The following is a 22,649-nucleotide window of genomic DNA, read 5'->3' on the forward strand; positions in this document are numbered from 1 at the left end:
AAGAACATGATCTCTATTTATTTACATACCAAAACCCAGAGATACCAAGAGTGCGTTATTTTTAAAGCCACGTGCTCTTTAAAGATATATTCAGGATTTTGCACTGACCCTCACAATTCTGACAGTGGGGCTGGCTGGCTTACACTGCGATCTGACCCGGTGTGCATCCTGATGAGTTTCTACTTTTATATAAGACTTTGACTGTGATCCATTTAATTCCACTCGAGAAGCTGGGATTGGTTTGAATTGTTGCTGTATTCCTTTGCCAGGAAGAAAAACAAACAAAAAAAAAAGGCATGGAGAAACAAGGAGAACTCCCCCTAAAAGGCTTCCAGTTAAAAAATTATGATCAATTTGTGAGAGTTTAACTTCTCCCCATGTTGGAGCCCTTTCTGAGTCTACAGTGCTCTCTGCTGGCTAACATACACTATTGCTTACTTGGTTTGAAATGGAAATAGCTTCTTGGATGGAATCTGAGAAGACCACTGTCTTCTCAGCACATCCCTTGGCTCTCACTGAAGAGATGGTGAGCTATATGTTGTCAAGCCTCAAGGTGCTATCTGCTCTATAAAAGCAAAAAATGCTCACAAACAAGAGAAGTGCAGCAAAAATTAGCACATAATATTGTTTGCAAATATCTGCTATTCTCCTTCGTTAGATGCGTTTTGTATCAGCTGCCACATGAGCAAAAAGTGGGAGATCCTGGAGTCTATTTCTGATTCCCTCAAGCATTTCTTTACTGGTGTAAAATTGAAGTTTTTAGTAGTTACAATGATTACAACACCGGCTTTATTCAAAAAGTGTTGTGAATCAGCACTGACAGCAAAAGAACTGCCAGACAGACCACGTGAAGGAGCAAGAATTCCAGGCTCTCTGGCTGTCTGTGAACATGCAGTGAAGGAAGGTTTTTGAGAAAGCTCAAGAGAGTGCAACCGACTCCTGCATCAGTGGCTTTCTGCTAACTCCATTGCTGTCTACTAGGCAGTAAGCTGCAGGGTTTGTTCCCCAGATCAGCATGCTTGCTTACCTTCGCAGGCAGAGACATTCACCCATAGCCTCCTTATGATTATACATAAAGGCAGAAACTCTGAGGTCAGAGTCAAGAAAGTAGCTCTTTAGCAAGTAATAAAACTACCAGGGTGTGTTTAGATGGGAATCTGCAGTTTACCCAGGGTCTGAAGGTAACCTGCAGCAGCTGCACTTTGTGTCATAACAACCATTTGCATACCACTGCAGATTGGATTTGTCAGCTTTAGAGGAAGAAAACAAGCTGCGTGGGATTTTCTGATCCATTAGTGCCCTGGCTTCTCGCAGGAGGCCATCTGCTTGGAGCAGCATGGAGTATGACAGGGTTCTGCTAAGGCTAGGAGACAACCTCTGACTTCTTTTGTTTCCTCTGCTTTCATCTGGAAAGAACCAGTGCATGAAACACAAACAGTCTCTGAAAACCAAAGAAATGCATGCCTTCAATTTTTTTCCTGAATATTTACCTCTGTTAACTCTTCCAGGACAACTGCCTTTCAGAAACACACCGTCAGAGGCTATAGCTGTGAGATGCTGCCTTTGAGGAGGAAGAGGAAGGAAATCATAAATTATGCACAGCTTTATAGGCCTTTCATGATACACTTTGCATATGAATCATCAGAGCATGACAGTAGCCTCATGGTGGCTGGAGACTGGCATCTGTCAAAACTTTGTTTCCTCCTTCTAATGTTGCTCATTTGTCATCTGCAAGCAGTACTTTTTCCTGGGCCTGCAAACAATCGTGCTTTTGTTTAGTGGGGCTATATTGCAAGAGTCCTTTTACTGGAAAGCGTCAGCTAATGATGCTCATTTTCCTCACTTCTGGGAAAGAATAGTCTGGCTCCCAGCCTAAGGAAGAGTGGAAAAACTGTTCCTCCAGCATGTATTGAGGAATTGCACTCTGAAATTGTCCCAAACACAATGAAGTGATCAGTCAGCACTTCAGAGGCTCTGTAAAAACTTTGTTCCTGTCAGATACAGATGGCATTTTCTTAAATAATTGAGGTTTTGTTGCAATTTAATGCTCCATTTTGTTTACCATTGCTACACTCTTGCAAATAACAGCCTTCACTGCTACAAAGATAGCAATTCATTTCCGAGGGAGGCAGCTGTGGGAAAGCTGGATTTAAGTCTGTCACTCAGCTAACTGGAGTCCACTTCTGCCTCTGCAGCCATCTTCCTGTGTTATGTAACTTTAAACTCTTGGTACCCCAGTTCCTAACACTGTGCCATTACCTTATACACGAGCTGTTAAATGCAGGCAATCAAACATCTGAAAAGTGATATGAAGCTAACTCAAAGAACATTAAATACAATTATGTTCTTTATTGCCACCTTCTGGGACCCACACAGCCATACCTGTGTAGATCTCACACAGCTTATTTTATTCTTTTTTCATCTGAAGTCCTGAAGAATTTTCTTACTTTTTTGCTACTATAGCGAAGGCTGAGGTTTACAAGAAACCATGTTACTCCAGGAAATGGGACTTCAAAGTGAAAACACAAGACTCACTGCAAGATTATGAGATCAGGCAGAAGTGTAGGAGAGGCTGAGTCACAAGGGCCAGATCTGCAGACCAAGAATACAGTTCACATCCTGCCACCATCCTCCTCTGTGCCATCAAAGTAATCTTCCAGCAGCACAGGAACAATGTTCCTGCTGCTCTTTAATGGATACCATCACTTAAGATTTTTGTCTCAAACACTTTCCAGGGACAAACAAGGGGTATCCAGCCAGGAATTGGGGGGGAGTGTCCATGGAAATTTGCTTCTATCCAAGAAAAGTCAAAAGATATATATATATTTTTAGTAACTAGTTAAGTCATCAATTCTTTCACATCTTACCTGAAGCCAGGCACTATTCTGACCTGACCTAATGCTGGATTGTCTGTGCAGAACACAGATGCCATCAGGATTGGATGGACCCACCACAAACAGCAGCACAGCAAGGTAGGAGGTCAATAAAGACAGAACAACAACTTCTGTACAAAATTATTGCATCTCCACAGCACTTGAACTCTGTAGAGGTGCTGCCCTCCAGTACAGCCTAAGCCGCCTATCCTTGCTGTTATTAAAAGTACCTTGGGTGGGCTTATGATTCCCAGAGGCATAAAATGAAAGAACTATCCTCACTCATCACAAGGACCACATTTTCAAACGCATATTTTCCTCATATGGCAGCAGGGATGAGTACAGTTGTTTCCCCAAATTGTGGGCACAAGGCTATGTTACAACTCTGATAATGAAGGAGTAATTAATAGAAAACGGTGGTGGTGTGTAGTAGGAATGCACTGTTCCCTGGAATACCTGCAGCAATAATGCTGGGTTTTGTTCAATGATTATCACACCCACGCTTGGAGACAAAGAGCTTGACAAAGCAACTTCAGGCTTACAACATCACACAACATTTATCTTCTAGTGGTCTCTGCAAGGAAATGCATTTAGGAAGGGTTATAACTGAGCAGCGCTCATGGACAGGAAAGAAGTTCCGGGAATAGCACTGATGAAATCATGTCTCTAGCCCACATGAAGTCCAAAGTCTATTTTTAGGCAGAGGCCTAAACTGAAGTTTTAAGACTATGTCTTTTAGGGCTTGTTACCATCACTGAGATTAAGATTGTGAAGGGAGAACTGCCTGACTTTATATCATCACATGGAATACTTGTGGACACCAACGCAACTTTTTCAGGAGAAAAGGGGCTTCAATTATCAAAATCATAGGAAAATGTATAGGAAAATGCATTGAGTGGCATTTACAGGGGGAAGGGAGCACAAATGACTTGCATGACATGGACTGAAAGTTGGGACAAATGATGCCTACTGTGCCTTTAATATTCTTACCTTTCAGTCACTTCTGCACGTAGTATCACTACTGCAGCCTCATTAGTAAGCCATCTGTGCACCACCCACTTCTGCATCCATCTTTGGGAGGCAGAGAAATTCTGGAGTATGTTTGAAATATACAGAAATTGAGAAACTTACCCAGAGAGACACATGAAGTCTGTGTCAAGTAAACATAGGTTTTTCTGTGCCATTGGCTAATGCTTGTGTTATGGAGATCTGTATTCCTTCTTAAAAAATAAAAAAATAAAAATAAAAAAGAAAGGAAGCAGCTGGCTGCTAGTAACATTAAACCAGAATTTTAAGCATGCCATATTGCTTAGCAAATATGCTGATTATTTGGCACCCCTTAATTTATAAATTGTGAAGCAGAATTAATGGGGCCTGTTAGATGATATAATCTTCTAGTCAAATGTTCAGATTTTTATAAGATAAAATCTTGAGTTTTCTTTGGCCTTTTAATTGAGGCCAAATACGGGTCACCTCATTTTTTCCAAGTTAGAATCGTTGTTCCTGTACTTGTGCTCTGGACTCACTTTCTGGGCTAGAGAAGACGTGGTGTAACTGCTGGAGGCCAGTTTCTTTAAATAAAAAAGTAATCTAGATCAATGGGGGATTACAAGGCACCAAATCTCCTCACAGCTAAGCAGGGGCAGCTGTCCTGGATGGCAAAACTGCCCCAAAATTTTAGTTCATGATGAAATACCTGCTCTCTTGCTGCCTGTTGGGTTCCCCTCCCAGCAACGAGCTTGCCTCAGTGCTACTTTTCTTTCTACTGACTAGTGGCTTTGGTCCATCTGCGAAGATGTGCTCCTCACACCCACAGGATGCCAGCAGCCACAGCTCAGTGCTCACTCTGCAGACGAGCCCAGGAGTACAGACGTGCACCCTGAGGTGCCGAGACCTAAAGACACCTTGTCTTGTTCTTGGGTGTCAGCAGGAAAACCTTACCCTATAAACCCAGCACTGTTATTTTTCTCACCACTGTTTGAATTCAATAGTATTTCTGGCCACAGGAGCCTACTTTTAGTGTTGTGGCAAAAGATTACATCTGTACCTGAGTTCAAAGACACTGTAAGGGAATTCTCAGTGTGTACACAAAGCCAAGTACAGGGTTGTGGTGAGCCAGTGACATCCATAGAGAGCCTGATCTCCCTCAGAAATTGCCTTGAGATAGATACATAACCACTCCTAACTTCAGAGTTACTGTGTTAGGATGTTTTGTCATCATAAGATGCCTCTCCTATGTCTTGTTTGTTATTCCATATTTACCTTTACCTCTGATGAAATCATCACTAGCAGCAGGAGCTATTTCAACTATCACCTCCTCCTCCATGGAGTGTCCTGTGTGTTGGACCTCCAGCAGGCTGCACTCTGGTGCCACAGCCCCCATTCCTGAGAAAGAAGGGACTGGGGGCTCCATTCTCATACCAAGTGTTCTGCTTGCAGAAGGACACATCTGCCAGCTAGAAATAGATTTCAGATGAACACACTGAGTTGTGAGTGAACTCACAGCTGGCCACCGGTCTGAAATGAGTTCAAAGCTCTGAGCTGGCCCCAAGGGGTCGGACATCCTCCTCCTCTTCATCTGAGCTCCCACAACACCTGTGTTCAAGTAGTGGTCACTCTCAGGAGCTTATTTCCCTGGCAGAGATGCTATGACATATACATCAGGTGCTGAAAGCAAGGCTGTGCCAGCAGCATCAAAGTCAACTTCTATTTGCAACTATACCTTTGAGGAAAGTGCAAATATCACACAGGAAATTAGCAATGATTTCATAATAGCTGTGTTTTGTGTTTTTTTAAACAATCATCTTCAACAACAGGAAACAAAGGGAGAGATCTGAAATCAAAGTTCTTCAACAGAGAATATTTTACAGCATAGGATTCCAGTGATAAGACTCAAATCACTACATCAGCCACCTGAACAAACATCTCATCAGGACACAAGAGCGACCAGCCCTTCAAAATTGTAACTGCATAGAGGAGATGGTCTGAGGTCACCCCTGTTACATCCACACGTCAGCTGTCAGGAGGGTGCAATGGGTAGGCACCATTCCCTTCTGCACAACTGCACCAAAACATGTGGAAGATGTATTATTTAATCATGCCACAGGGAAAACTGTACAGTCTCACAAGCAACACTGAGAAAAAAAGTAGATTTGACAATTACGTAGTAAGTCAGTTGAGACTACTGCTGATTTACTTCATCTGCGTCCTGCATCTCTTCCTCCCAATGTTATTATAGAAAAGTACATATACATCTACTGTATTTATATGCTTATATATATACACATACATTTCTATATATAAACACATATAGACACACAAACATATACTGTGTAACTGTGAGTGAGAACCATTATCTTATTCTGGATCTGTCTTTAACTGTATTTGCTAGTGTCTCGAGCAGTGGGAAATCAGTTCCTGACTGCAGCTCCTGAGGGCAAAACCATAGATACATGCACGACACAGTGAAGAGCATTCAGAAGTAACAAGTTCTGAACTTGTTCAGAAGTAACAAGTTCGTATGAGGTGAGAGGCTTGCTCAGGTGCAGTGACTGGATGTGAGGACGGCAGCTTGCATTTACCTGCACCGCATGGATGACCTGTGTATGAAGCAGCACTTGGAGTCGAGGTGCAAGAGCACAAGGAGCAGGAGAGGGCTGGCTCTCGGGTTATTAACACTGCTGGTATCCCAGTAGCTGCAAGAGGGCCACTTTTAATTTATTTAGTTTTAAATAAAGATGGTTCTTTAACTTCCTGCAAACGGCTCAAAGCACACAAGGATCTCATGGCTGTGCTTTACAGAATTCACAGGCGAGGGTACAGGAAATCCAGAACAGAAGGGAGAGAAGGAAACACATCCACCCTCAGCCCCTGCATTACGCACACGCTCCGCTCTCGAAGGACGCTGCCTCGGACTCCGCCGCCGCGCAGAGTTGAGCACCGACCGCAGCTGCGCCCCGCAGCGCTCCGCTCCCTCCTCTCGGCTCCCCTCCCGCTGCCGGCGGCCCGAAGGGAACGGAGCCGCTCCGGGGCAGCGCGGGCTGCAGGGGGCATCCGAGCGCCGAGAGCCTCGCAGGTAGAGCCGGGACTCGCCCCGCGACCGGGGCTTAACGCTTGGTTTCGGGGCCCTCCGGCATCGCCGCCGTGGTGCCAGGGAGCCCCGGTACCGGACAGACAACACCGTGCGCAAGGCAGAAGGAGATTTACAGACCCAGGGCGCTGGGTTCAGCTGGCTAGAGGCTCCGCTCCAGAGCAACAGCAATAACACGTTGGCCCAACTGATTTCTTAGGTAAGTTATTTCCAGGAGCAGGATAAAATGCAGAACTGTGCAGCGCTATCGAGCAGGCGTTTGTTCAGCACTGTGTCGCCCCAAGGTGCAGAGCCCCGCTCCAAGCAGTGCGTGCTGCTCCTCTGCCACAGCTGATGAAGCCTCAGCAGCTGCAGGCAAACTCCGCTCTGAGCAAGGCTGGAGCCAGCGTGAAGAGATGAGCTGCAGGAGGGCTGTCACCTCTCCTGTGGCTGACACCTGCATCGAGGAGCTCAGACACCCTTTGTCCCTGCGTCCCACAAAGCAAGGACCAGCAGCTCCCATAAAGTTTGCAGAGGTGTTCTAGGTTTTAAGGACTTGCACTCACTGCTTTTCAGAACATGTCCTGAAGTTACAGTGAAAGTAGGACATTGTCCTGACTACGCTCCTTACCATAGATCTGAATGTACTGGAAAGCAAAATCATCCATCTGGGAAGGACTTTCTCAGGACTCATCACACTCACTTTACCAGCAATGAATCACAGAGGTAACTTGTTTCCCTTCTTGTTACCAACTGCTCCCTCCAGTAAGGATTTAGGTGGTTTGAACCAAGACATTACTGTTTTCTAAGAAACTCCCAGTCTCTATGTCTCTCTCTAGCTTCCTGGAAGATGCTCTTCATGCAACACTCACAGTGTCTCAAAGAACTGTGTCTGTTTTGAGTAGAAAGAGCAATAGTTTGGAGATGATTTGGAGCCTTTTGAAGACTTAAGAGATACTGGATCAAGCCCAGAGGGAATGGGAAATAAGCACTGCTCTTATCTGCAACATCAACGCTTTGTGTTCAGCAGCCTGCATAGACAGCTGGCATCTGTTCTACAGCTCTTCTTACAGGGAAGAAGTATTCATACATTTTTATCCCAGGATCCTTAAATAGCCCTACACTGTGTGAAAACTGTCAAATCCTTCACTGCAAATCCTAGGCAGGAGGGAGTTAAGCTCCCAGCCCTGCACATCCCAAAGTTTTCCATAGTTCAAATCTCTATCTAAGCTCAGCAGACAAAATCCTTGATTCCCAGTGACAGTAAAGGATTGCATTTCCATTATGAGCTCGTCATCTACTCCCTTTGTGACATTACTGCACAGTATTTATCTAAGTAACTTGATAAGCTCTTTTGAGTTTTCTTGCACTTTTAAATCAATCCACTATTGCTACAGATAAGTGGCCATTTTAGGTCATTGGAAAGCAAACTTCAGATAAGAAAACTCTCCCGGAGGTCTCCTCTTGCTGGCAGTCTTTTGTTTCTCCCTCTCTTAATACACAAGATCTCTATGAGGCTGTTCTTACTGTGTGGGAAAGTACAGTGATTGCTTCCACAAGCGGTTGTGGAATCCATTCTGCTCTTGGGACTCCCAGAGCCCAAATTTGCAAGTCCCACTTGCATATGTGAGCTGATGTGGGTGTGTGCATGCATCCTTACTGAGATGCCTCAGCCTTTGCCCAGCACTCCTGCAGCATGGACTGAAGGCTGGGAAGGCTGTCAAATGCTCTGCTCCCTGAAACCAAGGTTGATATTTATTTACCTCCCTTAATATGTCATCAGCTGAGTCAGTAAACCTTAGTTTCGTGCTGAAGGCCATTATTTCTGGAGCTGAGACACTCCAGGTAGAACCTTTCTGAATCATCTCACAGCGCAGCTCAGCTGGATTTGATGTGTATTCAATTTTTTTAATCCACTTTGCCAAATAACTTAAAAATACCAATCTAGTATAAAGAGCTTGCCTACACGCAACTGTTTCTCAATGCATGTAAAGCTTGAGTAGGAATTTAATGTGTTACCCTGCTTTCTTCTTATTTTTTGCAGCTTTCAGGAGTAGAAAGGAGCTGTTGTGCTGGTTGTGCTGTTCTGGCCATCCAGCACAAATCTCCAGAACAGCCCATGTCAGAGCCTTCTCCTATACCCTGTCTACGTTCCTGTTCTCACCATCACTGTCCCAGCTAGCAATCAGAAGGGATTGCCCACAGTCACAAGGGAATGAGCCAGTGCAGGCCTTTTCCTGATTTTCAGTATCAACAGTTCCTTACACCACCTTGCTATTACTCAGCATTTCCCAGAGGATGAGGACCCAGGCTACCAGATGAACCCACCATAGTCTGTTTTCAGTTCTGCCTGTAACTCACAACAGTAGACCAGCTTTCCTTCCTTGGTGCAGCAAGACTTTGAACAGCACTTATTTCTGAAGTCAGTTTAGAGCCCAGTGTATTAGAACTTCTAAAAAAGATCCTCTAAATATCATTTATCATGATAAATTACTCCTCATTAACTGATCGACTTTTTTAAAAACTTGTGAAAGAGACAGGTACATTTTGATTGGCTCCAGTTTGCAAACAGATTATGACATTACCTTTGTGTGTAGGTACAAAACTACATGCCATATAGAGCCAAAAAAGCAAGCCAGGCTGCATTTCTCTCCTAATACCACACTGGGATCTCTGGAGAGTGTGCTATGTCTAAAACCAGTCTTTATTACCAGGAGCTCATTGGGAGAATTCTCTTTTTCTTTTTATTGTCCTGTATTAGAGATTCTGCTTCTTTAAAAATCACCAGAGGAGGCAGTCCTGGTATTCAGACTGCACCTGACTGCAAGGAGAGCATCCCAGACTGCATGGATCTGTTATGCTTACTAAACCTGCCTTGCATGTTGGTAGGACATACAGCGGGTATCCTGACACACACAAGGTAACACCTCCAGCTATAAACTCACAGCATTCCCAATTCAGGTGGCTTAATTGAGCACTGAAGATAATCAATAATACATTATTTGCTGCTGCTGAACTGGTGATTGTCATTATTTGCTGAGTTTCCTTTTTCCCTACAGAAGTAAGTGCACACAGCTCCGCACACTGTTATTTGTCAGTCTGTCTTTCTCTGCTTGAATTTCCACCCTCCTTCCTAACCACCATGCCTGCCATCAGGGGAATACCTAACACATCTGTTATCTTGCTGATTTCTCTGCATGTAATTGGCTCTAAGCATATATTCCTTTGAAGAATCTATCTGCTCAGCAAATGTGCACTGTGATTACTTTGCTGAGTGCTATGCCTGTCCATTATTTACAAGCTTCTATCATGCCCCAGCAGCAGGAATGCCATACATAGGATTAAAGAAAGCAACAAAGCAAGAACAAAAGCCAGGTTTCCCTGGCAGCACAATTTATGTGCCTTTCTAATGTGTTGCCTTATCTGCCTCACAGAACAGTGACAGCTCCCTGTTGAAGAGAAAAATAAATTATACCTTAATTGAGCACTGCTTTTCTTGTGTCCCTGGTAAGGGAAGGCTGTGTCATTCTAACTGCATCCCTTTAGAGAAAAATGCATGCATCTTTATTTAGAGCCATAGACACTTGGAAATACTCCCTAACATTTCTGCAGCCACACTTCTATCTGTAATGTTGCATGGTCATTTTTTCATTGGCTCCAGGTGGGATAAAAATCTCATGTACCTTTTTTCTGATTTCTGTCTTGTACTCACATCTTCTCTTACTTTCTTATGCAGCTCTAGCCTCAGCTAGAGGATTATCCAGAGGCTTTTAATCTGAGGTGAGAGCTTGCTATAGGAATAGCAACTGAATGTCAAAGCTCAAGTTCTTTTCTCAGCTCAGCTGTCAATGCATACATTTATTTTTTTCTTCCCCCACTAATTCCCAACTACTCCAGGAGGAAAGTAACTCTATTTGGAGATGCTGCTTTGTGCAGGCTGCAAGAGGGTGGATAACTCGATTCAAGGAACAAGAAGAAAAGGGAATAGACATCCAGTTCTGGTCTAACTAACTCTAAATTATTGTGTGGCTCACTACAATCACTTGGACTTTCAGATGTGTTAGATAATTCCATGACTAAAAGCAATTTGGATTTTGTGGCTAACCGTATCCTCCAAATGTAGCTTCTCTTATGGGAATGCTTGAGAACTCTTCAGTGTCTGTAAGTTATAACTCCATGCTGAGGCTTTGAACTCACATCACAAGATTATCTTCCCTAAACATGTAGGGTTTTAATTATCTGTAAAATCTTCACTTTTCTGTGAAATTTGCCCAAAATCAATAAGTACATTACTAGGGATTCCACAAACTGCCTTGACCTACCTAGTGTTTTCAAAAGCAGAGGCAGTGTACTACATGGAACAGAAGTTTGTGCATCTGTGTGCCATGCTCTGATGCACAGTGCACCTCTTACCAGTATGTCTCATGCACTTAGACAGTGGTTTGGACTGAGAACTGTCTGCATAATGACTAATGTAATTAGAATTCAATCTTGACTGGTCCCTCTACACATCACTGTATGAAAAAGAAAACATTAAGTCTGGACTGCTAAAAGCTAGGTTGAAGTGCTTTGACCACATCACAGTAACAACAGTTAACAAGGCTAAATGTCCCCTCTCATAGCCTATTCCCAGCTTTCCCTATACTGCTGTAGTAAGCAAAGCAGTCTGTTTGTTTTTCTAGCACAAGCTGACCTTCTGTGCAATCAATATCTAAAACACATTGTCTGAGAAGAGGGAGTTCACAACACTGGATTATGCAATTATATGAGTGCACCCAAGCGTTTTGCAATGCAGACTGCATCCAGTCCTGCTGACTAGTTGTGATTTTCAAATACATTGGAACTGGCACGTCTTGAAATGTGAATTCTTAGCAGATGGCTGTATCTGCTGTAGGCAAAACTCCACTATGATATTCTAAACAGTTCCCCTATTGTGTAGCTCTGGGGCATGTGAGACAGGGAAAGATGTGAGCAGAAAGACATTTGCAGCTCCAGTTCTGTTGTTTTTCAGATGGGCCAAGGCTGATAAGTGGAGCTGGAAATACTTCTGTAGCAACCTTTCTGCCCGTGAAACTTCCCGTTTGAAGGGTCTAGGAGGGGTCAGGATGTAGAAGAAATACACAGAGTAACAATTTGCTAGTTGCTATTTTGAAGATATCTAGAAGAGCCAACAAGTGCTGAAACTCCATAGACGTATAGCTTTGTAACAGAACTATAGAATGGGAAAGGACTATATAAGCTCTTTCATAGCTTGAACACCTACATAAAATTACTAGCAAGTGTAATATCCTGATTATCCTTATGGAAGCATTTGTATGCTTGTGATTTCCTATTTTAAATGTGAATTGTTCAGGGCAAATTACATTTGAGGGGGGACAGTTTTTTGTTTTCACGTTTTGGTAAAATATACCATATATTACCAAACCGAGCTTTTGAATTTAGAGTTTGCAAATCTCAGAGATGGTAGAGAACTACAGAACTTGCAGGCTGTGACCACAATCCCATCAAAAAAGAAACAAATTCAGACCGAGTACTTTAAGCTCTGAATTGATTTAGCTCGGTGAATATTTGGAGTAACTCCACTAAACCAAGGGAACTGTTTTTATTGTACCATTGTAATTGGCAAAATCTGACCTATTGAAAGGGATTCTGGGAAGCAAGGGTATAGATCAAATCTATCCTTTTTATCCTTGTAATTTGAAATCTTAAGTGCTCTATGTAGCTTAAATTTAGGTATCAGAGAGAGGAAACATTGTCTTCTCTACTTCACGAGGAAGCTAACAGATTAGATGATTTGCCCAGAGCTATACTTTCTGAAAGATCTAAGGACTGACCTAGACTGCCCCAGTCTCAGTGTCTCAACCACAGGTCATCATTCCCTTTGAAATGGTTTCTGAAATCATTATTATACTGACTGGAAGCCAAACTACTGGAAACACATTCTCCCAGTGAACCACAGGCTATGGTTAGGGACTCTTCCCTCACACTGCCTAAAAAGTTTCACAATACCGCCCTTAGTTTTTCATGGCACTAGAAACATATTCTGGCTTGAAGAACAGATAGATCTACCAAGATAAATCTTGCCTTTGAAAATAGTTTCCAATTTTTATTGAACAGGACTTTCCCATGGGAAAGAAACACAATGTGCTGCTTCATGCCAACATTCCCTTTCCCTATAACTACAAGTTTATTAATAGGGAAGAGGGGAGTTCATCTGAGCAAAAAATAAACAGAAATTGTATCAAATGGTGGAAACACGAGCACCTGAGATGTCAGATACCATGCTAATCCATTGGTTCTTTAGTCTGGGTAGCTGACCTATTTGCTTTCTTGTGCTCTGCTCTGCCAATTTCCCCTCCTAGCTAAAAGTGCTATGCTTTGAGCTACTCCAGTTTTGTTGCTAAATTATATAGGATGCGGACTGCTGCAAATCTGTTGCATTAATGTAATACAAATGACCAGAAACTGCAGAAGTGTCAACTCAAGAGTCTCCTGTGGAGTGTTTGGAAATATATTGGCCGTAAAAAGAATTGAAATTAAAAGCAAGGAAGGAAGGAGGACTGGCATGCAGATGGCTTTTGTATGGCTGGTGTCACTCAACTGCAGTCAGAAAAAAAAATTCCTCTCTGCTTTTTTAGATAACTTTGCAAAGAGGATGTGTTAGTATTATTTCCTGACACTGGAGGGCTGCTATCAGTGCTGTGACACTGGGAGGCTGCTGTTAGTGATGAGAGACAGCATCCCAGAGAGGAAAGGGCCGTGTAAACTAGTTGTCATTCCCAACTACACACAGATCTAACTTTCTGAAAACTCCATGATGATCAATGGAGTAACTTCAATGACTGTAACTTCATTGTCTCTTTCCTTCTGATGACTGTATCCAAGCTACCGTAGGATCTACCACATGAGAGAAGAAAAGCTTTTTTCTTAATTTTCTTAATTTTTTTCTGTGTTTTTTATTTTTGTTGTTGATTCGTATAAATTTACAAATTTTTGCATTCACAGAGATTTAGTTCTCCCATCAGTATGCTCAAAAAATACAGTGACACTGATTTTAGGACCTACAGTTAGAATTCCTGCCTTCCCAGACAAACAGGTCATTTAGCCTCACGGCACCTGCTCTGAACTTGATCATAAACTAACTAAAGTCAAGGGGAGTTTACACTCTGCTTTAAATTAGATCTACACAGCTAACTTGCAGACACACTGAAAAGATCAATGCAATAAATAAGAATTAAGTGTTAGCTTTTTCGACTTGCTCTTTTGTCTTAATGAAAACAACTCACAGTTTGTGGTGCAGAGTGATCATTCCAATGGCAAAAGCTGGGCTTCTGCTGCCCTTCTTCCTGTAATGCAGAGACTACCCAGAGTGATAAAATCAAAGAATCATAGAATCAGAAAGGTTGGAAAATCCTTAAGCTCTCATTTAGTAAAACACTTTACCCTGGACTGATAAACATTTGGCTCCGAGTTAGCACCTTAAAGTGTGCTTAGGCAAAGCCTGTGCAGTAGCAATCAAAATCTTACTTCAGAGTAAATGCTTCTGTCATATGACTGCTATGGCACTTAAATATGCACTTAAAATCAATGCTGTGCCTACGTAATGTCTTGAAGAAAAACACTTTCCTGCACTGGGATCTCTGCCCCTATTGTGAACCAGAGTTGGGGCTTCCTTAGGAGGTATTCCCCATCAGAAAACAATGGGGACTTTTTCCTTGTGAACTGCAGAAGCAGGCAGTAGCTGCTTATTTCTCAGTTGAATTAATTCTTCAGTTTTGCAGTGAGAACAAAGGCAAACAAACTTGTGAGCTGCTGGATCAGGAAAAACTAAGCTCGGATATGAGAGAAAGTGGCAGGGGTTTATTTTGATCCTTCCTGTACATTCATCTGCCATGAATGCAAACAGTTTTCTATTTGATGCTGTGAGGTGAGAGCCAGAATCTTCAAAAATTTGGCTCAGTTCCTGCTAACATTTACATTCTGCTTATCTTGATTCTGGGGCAAGCCTTTTCCAGAGACACTGTCACTGTGTAAGCTGATGGGTGTGATGCAGACTGAGGAAGAAGAGTTAGCAGAAAATTGAAAGACGGAATTCAAATGCTGACAAGCACTATCCAGGACCTTTCTCTCTCTTTACACTAACCCAAATGGTTTTATTTAAAGGAAGTTTTGCATAGTCTTGCATAGAAAGTTTAGGCTAGCTTACTACTTCTTGAACTCATGCTAATGTATGCTGTTTGCTGGTTAATCTGTGGATGCACTAAGTAGCTTAAATACCATATGACCACTGTAATCCAAAGTCTGAACTGTATGTGGAGTTCTAACAGGGATTTGGCTGGTATATGCTCTTAAATGTGACTTTAAAAAGAAATATATATATAAAGGTTTGTTTACTGAGAATGTATACAGAAACAGTCTAAAGGGATTTTAAGGATGTGTTTTTTCACTTCTCCTCACAAATTCCCACTTGACAAAAATTGTTTATTATACATAAGCATTTCACCAGATGAAGAATCCTTGTGCAAACGTTTAGTGTTTGCACCCTAATGGGAATGGAGTATCATTCCATGAATATGAACAGCACCCTACTGGCTTCTCTTCATGCTACCACAAGACAACAAATAATTTGCAACTCCCAAGGGCTCACAAATTAAGACATAAAACTCCTTCACAGCAAGCATTTGGCCAACAAATCAACATAGAATAAAGCAAGAAGTTGTTTTCATTCTAGTTTAGATGGCAGTTTCTTCATTTTCTTTTATTTTCATTTTAGCCTGATCCATCCCCACTCCCCTAGGCTTTCTTTCTTTTTTTTTTTTTTTTTTTAATCCATGGTCCAATGGATGCTTTTTCATGGTTTCTGTGTGACCTTCAATATTTTCCTTTTACACTCAAATCTCAGTCCATCATCTACCTTGAGACCTGACCCAGTTATATACAGCAAGGTGCACAGAACCCTTGCTCCCCAGTGACAATCACTGACTTGAATAGAGCCCTGTACACAGTTTATATTGCAGCACTGGGTCTATGGCTGCCAGCCTGCTGTGCAGAAGGAAAGGAAGGGGTTACGTTTTTTAGTTAGTTATGAAAAATAGGGTGCCAGTGTGAGACAATTAAATTGAGAAAGAAAAAGAATGTAGTGGCTTAGAACACAACACTTTCTATAGATCACTATGTCTTCTCCCTTCAAAATTCCACTTGGTCTTTAACATACATTACAGCTATCATACTGTTTATATATAATTCTAAACAAGAATATTCAAGTAATGTCATAAAATCTGCTACAGCAGAAACCAGGACTCTCCCTGTAAGTATTTTTCTCTACTAAACAAATTAGCATTACAATAATCCTTTTGAACAAAGAAAAAATGCCAGACCCTAATCAGCACGCAGCAGGGGTACGTCATGAACACATTTATCTTTCTTCTCAAAAGCCTCCCCTGGATAAAGGAAATGCCCTAATACTCAAGGCATCTTGGACACCAGATGGCTGATTATTAGACATTTTATGAAGAGGAAGGAAGTAAAGAGCAACAGCTTGAATTTTCATGGTACTGTAGGGACAGTGAAAAGGAAGGCAGAATGAGAACTTCATCCAAAACTCACTGACAGGGAAGACACTGATTTCAAAGGGTTTTGAATAGGAAGGAACGAAAGATTTTGTTTGCTTTTCTTTCTGCAGATTAATTCTCGATTCACCAAGAGCTAGAATGATTGATTTATGAGTTTCTTCCTATTATTATCACTGTAGTGATGATAGTGATGATAGTTGAGCCAGTTTTTTTTACAGAAGAAAGGTCTGAGATTTTAGATATTCCCAACAACACTGTAAGCTTTCTTGAGACTATCTGCAGGTTTTTTATAGACTGGCCTCTGAGAGCCAGACTCAGTGAGCAGGAGCATGTGGTAAGGTCAGGAGGAATACTAATATATGCAGGCAGTGCTTACAGAATTCTACCTCCTATGTAAGAATTCTATTGGGAATACGAATTGGATGCATTTGGACTCATCCTCTCTTAATACAAGCTGACCCAATCTGTTTTACACTGGCTGAACTAACTAACGCTGTACCTTCAGCTATCTAGACAGCTCTACAGGTTACAGCAAGTAAAATGTACTCTAATCATAGATATTTACAGGAACATTTATATATGTATATATATAATTTATGCTAGAATAGTTATTTTCTCCTATCTGGACTCTCAGAAAGCCAGCTCCTTCCATGTCTATCTACTACACGGTTCTAGCAACTCTTCTAAAGCAAAGATGTTAATCTATTCAGGCTCTTCCCAAAGCTTTCTACTTAAGAGCTACAAGACACATGCACAAGAATGCTTAGGGCAAAGAAACTTCATGGGTATTTTACAAGTGGAAGATGGCAGTAGTTCCTCCAAGGTCACACCACGTGCGATGGAAGGACATGGCTGCCTCAGATGTGCAGATGAATCTTGAGAAGAACGCGGATGTGGGAGCCAGTGGTCTGTGGTCCTGCTCCTCCCATGGAAAGGGATGTGGATTATCCAGCCAGCCCTGCTGATCTGAGCACAGCCTTCTTGTTAGGTATGTGATGAGAGACATAATGAATTGTTTGAGCAATGTATGTGGTCACCCCACTTCTGGGGCATTGCACATGTAGATGTGGAAGCAGGGTTGCAGAACTGGAAGCAAGGCCTCTCACAGAACAGTGCAAGAATTGATGGTAAAATCTCTCCACAAAGAACAAGCTGCATCTGGAAAGAACTGTTTTGTTTTTTTTTTTTCCTTTTGTCATTAAAACTGGCAGAGATAAGAGTTTTGCTGGCAGAAGTATGGCATACAGAGGTGTGAGGAGTTTCTATTCATTATGCTAATGAAGATAACTACACTGCCAAAACACTGAAGTGCTGTACAGGCCTTACTTAGGGTGTGCAAAAGCAGAACCTGGACTCATTCACTTCTATGTCCATGTAATATCAAACAAATCCACGAGCACAGACTGTAATGTGAATAGATGATTAATCTGTCAAACTTCCTTTGCTTTTCTAAAATAAGAAGAATAAAGGGTTTGGGGGAGTGGAGTCATGTGAAGTAACAACTCTGAAAATTACCATGGGCTTTGGAACATTTTCTCAAAAGTGTAAGAGAGGCAGTTGTGATGCAGCTCTGTAACACGCTAATGACAGAGGTATTGGCAAAATCAATTAAAACCTTTAGCTGTGGTTGCAACTCAGGGCTGTAATCTCCTTACGCAATACACTTGACAAAGCCTTGTAGAACATGAGCCTGTTTTTTGCACCACAGTATATTCCTCCTCCCTTGCCATATTATGGGTTGCTGGGCTTGCTTTCTTTCTTATTTTTATTTTTACTCTCATAATATTTAACCAAATAAGCTTGTTATTCTGCCACAGATAAAACAAACATAGGGAAGCTCCTTGCAGGGATGGGTATGCCTGTGCTAGGGGAAGAGCAGCAGCTTACCTGCCCCGGGATTTTGTGAGATAAAACTGCTTCATAATTTTTGATTATCCATGCATTGTTTTGTTAACCAAATATTTGTCTTTTTGCCTCACACACATATATAATGCCAATATATAAATTGCACAAGGGGGTTATAGCAGCATGAGTCAATCTTTGGTATGTTTATCCATGGAGAGACACAAGCCTCTGTCTCTAGAGGCATTTCCTCTCCTTGTTAGACCTATGAATATCTCTCACCAACAAAGTTTGTCAGTTTTCACTGCTGGCAATGTGCTGCTATAACAAACCCTGCAGACTGGCAAGCCTCCAAGTGGGGCGGGAGCTAAGTCCTCTCTACTATCATTAGTTAGTATTTACGTTATGGCAGAGCCTAGAGGCTTCTAGCTGTGATTCAGGCGTTGCTGTGCAAGGAGACAGTAAAAGACACTTCCTGCCCCAAGCAGTTTATAGTCTAAACAGAAGAGCCTGGTGATAAATAGCAGAGAAAAGGCAGTACTTTTGCAACATGGAAAAGCCTGCAAAACACATGAGATGTTTCTAAAAATAAATATTAAGTCTTTGTATTTGTTTTATAGAATACTAACATTTGTCATTTCAAGCCTTCTTAGTCCTTAAAGCTAGACAGTTTTTACTTATTCTAACAGCTACAGTTCTTGCTTACTCACTCAACTCCAGGAGGCAAGGTCTCTTCAGATGAACACATCATGTCAATGATCTTCCTTCCAGTCCTATGTCAAAGTTCCCTGCTGCTGACCTGTCCAGAGAAAACAATGACTGCAGCTACACAGCTAGATTCTCGTGTTCTCCATTTGGGGAGCAAGAATTGTTTCTCTTATCTTGACCAAGTACAATAGTTTTCTCCCATTAATGCAATTGATTTTTAAGAATAGCAATAACGTTTAATTTTCACATACTGCATTATTCTCAGTGTACCTTTCAGTTTCCCACATCTTTTTATTTCTTGTATTCGTGGTCCCATTGGTAAATACTGCTGTCAAACCTGTGGATTCACTGTTCCATCCCTCACTTTTGACCTTGCCATTTTAAATGGCAGAAGACTGCTATAAATTCTTGGTTTCTCTGATGACCAGTGATATAAAAGAAGGAAAAAAAGATGTAGACAGAAAGAAGTGTGTGTTTTGTTTGATCCAACTTGGCCCTTAGTTGTAAATTATTGCACTACGCTTACCAAACAGGCAGCTGAGCAGGAAAAAATCTGTTGGAGAAGTAAACTTAAGCTAAGCATTTTCTTGAAGGCACAGAGGCAAATCTCAAATTCATATGCATTGGTTTGGTTCTGCTGTAGGCAATGGAGATGTTTATACTAAGAAAAATTATTAGAATGCATCCCATGAACCTTACTTCACCATCGTCACTTTTTCTGCATATTCTGAAAAGACTATCTAAAGCATGTTTAAAAATAGGACTGAAGTTCCTTAATTTCATAGCAGACAAGCATGCAGGAACTACTGTGTATCACTGCACTGTGCTGCAAAGAGAAAGGAATACTCATACTGTCTGTGTAGGAGGAAGTCTCTGAGGGGAAAATCATCAATAATAAAGGCCTCTTTTATTTGAATCACCTAACATTTCAGCTCTTCAAATCCTAACACTGAATTTCCTAAAACAGGTTTCTATTATCTGTGTTAAACACATCAAATTGAGTAATTCAGTCTCATCATCTAAATTCAGTGTTGTGATAGCAGATTGTAACTGGGACAAGCTACCTAAAGAGGTAATAGAAGGCTTGATAAAAGCAGTGTGTGAAATACATCAGTGCTTTTCTTTCTTTGGGGAAAAAAAAAAAAGAAGCAATTCTCTGCTTTTCTCCAGTGAGCTTATGTTACTGAGCTGAAGACACTTAGTAAGGCCTATAGGACAGGACTTGCTAGCAACATTTGGACTTTATTGTGGCAGTTAGCAAAGGAAAATCCCTGTCGCACAGAACTTATTCTGTGTTGGCAAGAGATAAGGGAGGTGGAGAGGAAGACACATCCTTTCAGTTCGTAGGTCAGTGGCTGAACCAAGCTTTTAGCAGTTCTCTCTTATGCAGTTCAGGCATTCCACACTCTCCTGTTTTCAAAACTATCGTTGTTTTTTGATATGTAATAAAGGCTACTGTATACTTCCCATCACCTTTATTGTCCCTGTGAGCTGTAATACTGTGAGCTGTATTCTCCCATGCATACTCTTTTTATTGTCTTCCTAGAAACACAGTGTGTTTAAGGAATTACATAAAGGCCTTAAAACATATATGTGAACATATGTGAGAACTGTATAAAATGGTGCTCTGTCATAGCTGGTTTTGTGGGGCTGGAATAACTTATTATGGATACACTTATTGTGAAATCCTGCTGGACTTGACCATGAAATCTCAAACATTACACTACCTCCTCACCTATGTGTTCACAAAAGTCTGCTCCTGGTATCCCAGGTATCTCAGCATCACATCTGCTCAGCGCTCACCCTGTATGATGCAGGCTGCAGCTCAGCAGGACACCCCAGTTTGTGGTCCTCTGCTAAGGCAGTTTTGGGGTTCATCTCAGCATAAGACAATGGTTCCCATGGATTAGTGTGAGCATCTCTATGTCTGTTTTCCCTGCTTTGCTATTGGAGTCAAAGCTGCTAGCCTGGAAGAAAGCAGCACACTTGTCTAACCTTTTTCCACAGAAGAGCACTCAGGCATTCTCCATTTCTGCAAAGGTGACAGCCTCATGAACATGCAAGCCACTAAGCAGTGCTGAGCAGGGACAGGAATTCATGGCAAGGACTGTTTAGTCAGCACATTTTTCCATGCAGGCCTGGAGGGCAGTCTTGTACACTGGAACTGGAATGCTGCCCACTTACTGTAGCCAGTTAAGGAGCCCAGCACTCACAACACAGTACATAAACATTCAGAGAGAATGCCAAATATCTTGTCATGCATAGCCCATAATTTTCCTGGTTTGCTTTCTTATGCAATAAACCTGGCTCATGGATATTCTCAGGCAAGCATACAAAGAATGTTTATGATAATGATACCCCTGTTAATAACATTGCTAAGATCCAGACACTTGTAATTCAAGACTACAGTCTGTCACACTTCCACAAACTAAAATTCCCAGTGCTAAACGTTCAGTGCTCCTGAGAGGGGGGGGTGTAAAGACTTTTTCATTAGGTTGGAATGATGGAGGTAATAAAGTAAGTGACTTTTCAAAAACCATACAACATATCACATGGCAAACTAAACCCTAATCCAGCAAAACCCTTTGTGTGGATGAAACTTGCAGCACGTGAAGAATAATGAAATCAAATACTCAGCCTGACCCACCTTCTGAAGAATAATCACCAGAATACGTCACGCTACTTGATGCAAATACAGCCAAACTAACGCATAGACCAGCATGCATCTAATCATGAGAAAAACAGCTGTGTCAGCTGATTTGCCCTGTTCCACTACCTCATGTCCTATATCCACAGATCCTCCTCCATTATTTTATTTTGTAAAACTTTCTTCTGTATTGCCACATGTGGCTCAGACATCAATCTGGCTTTTTAAACCTGTTGTCAATCTGATCCTTTGAAAGAGGCTATCTCCTGTCAGCAGAGCACAACTACATTGTCCTGCATCCGTCACGCCAGATGAACAGTCCTCACTGTGCAGGAAGCGGGGTGGGTCAGCTCTGCAGGGATGTGTCCCACACTGCTGCAATGCACACAGCTCCGGGTGAGCCCAACAGATAGCACCTGCAGCCAATGCACTTGCTGTGCAGCTACCTGTGCCTGTGCCACTTTTCTAGAATTTCCACTGTGAAAGATGAGCCCATGGTGGTTTCACAAGGCTATTTTCTCTTATTCATGATATGAATAAATCCGTATCACATTTCAGTGTTTATAATAACACCCACCTCATGTGCCAGGCCTTTACTATGCAGACACTTATGTCAAAGAACACACATATCTGACGGATTTGCAGAACATCTGGGAAAGCTATTTTAGGAAAACACTCTATGGCCTTGGCAAGGGACTTGCTTAAGGCCAGCACGTGGTTTGTATCCGTGCACCAGCACAGAACCACGACAGGATCACTGAACTGCAACTCCTCAACCAGAGGAGCAGAGCTCCAGCGCCTCCGGCTTCACCACGGCCTCGGCCGACGCACCTGGAATCACCAAGGGGCTTCGTGGGACGGTGCCGAAAACAGACAGCACTGTCCGCACGCCTCTTTCAGCTCCGTTTCGGTTCCTGTGGCACTTGGCATCTGCGGAC

The 22,649-nt window shown here is 42.1% G+C and overlaps 1 protein-coding gene across 3 annotated transcripts in view; it reads right to left on the reverse strand.

Moving 5' to 3' along the window:
• Positions 1-22,649, reverse strand: part of NOS2 (nitric oxide synthase 2) — a 109,694-nt gene that overhangs the window by 7,523 nt on the left and 79,522 nt on the right. The window contains exons 31-32 of one of the 3 annotated variants that reach the window (XR_016459184.1): positions 19,067-19,155; positions 1,516-1,561 (exon numbers count right to left, since the gene is read on the reverse strand). The gene's annotated coding sequence lies outside the window, so the exon portion shown is untranslated. Of the gene's footprint in view, positions 1-1,515; positions 1,562-18,975; positions 19,156-22,649 lie in introns of those variants that run through there. The other 2 variants (XR_016459183.1, XR_016459185.1) reach the window with 2 other exon arrangements.

This window comes from Phasianus colchicus, chromosome 21 (assembly GCF_987193195.1).
Source record: "Phasianus colchicus chromosome 21, bPhaCol1.hap1.1, whole genome shotgun sequence".
Lineage (NCBI taxonomy): Eukaryota > Metazoa > Chordata > Aves > Galliformes > Phasianidae > Phasianus > Phasianus colchicus.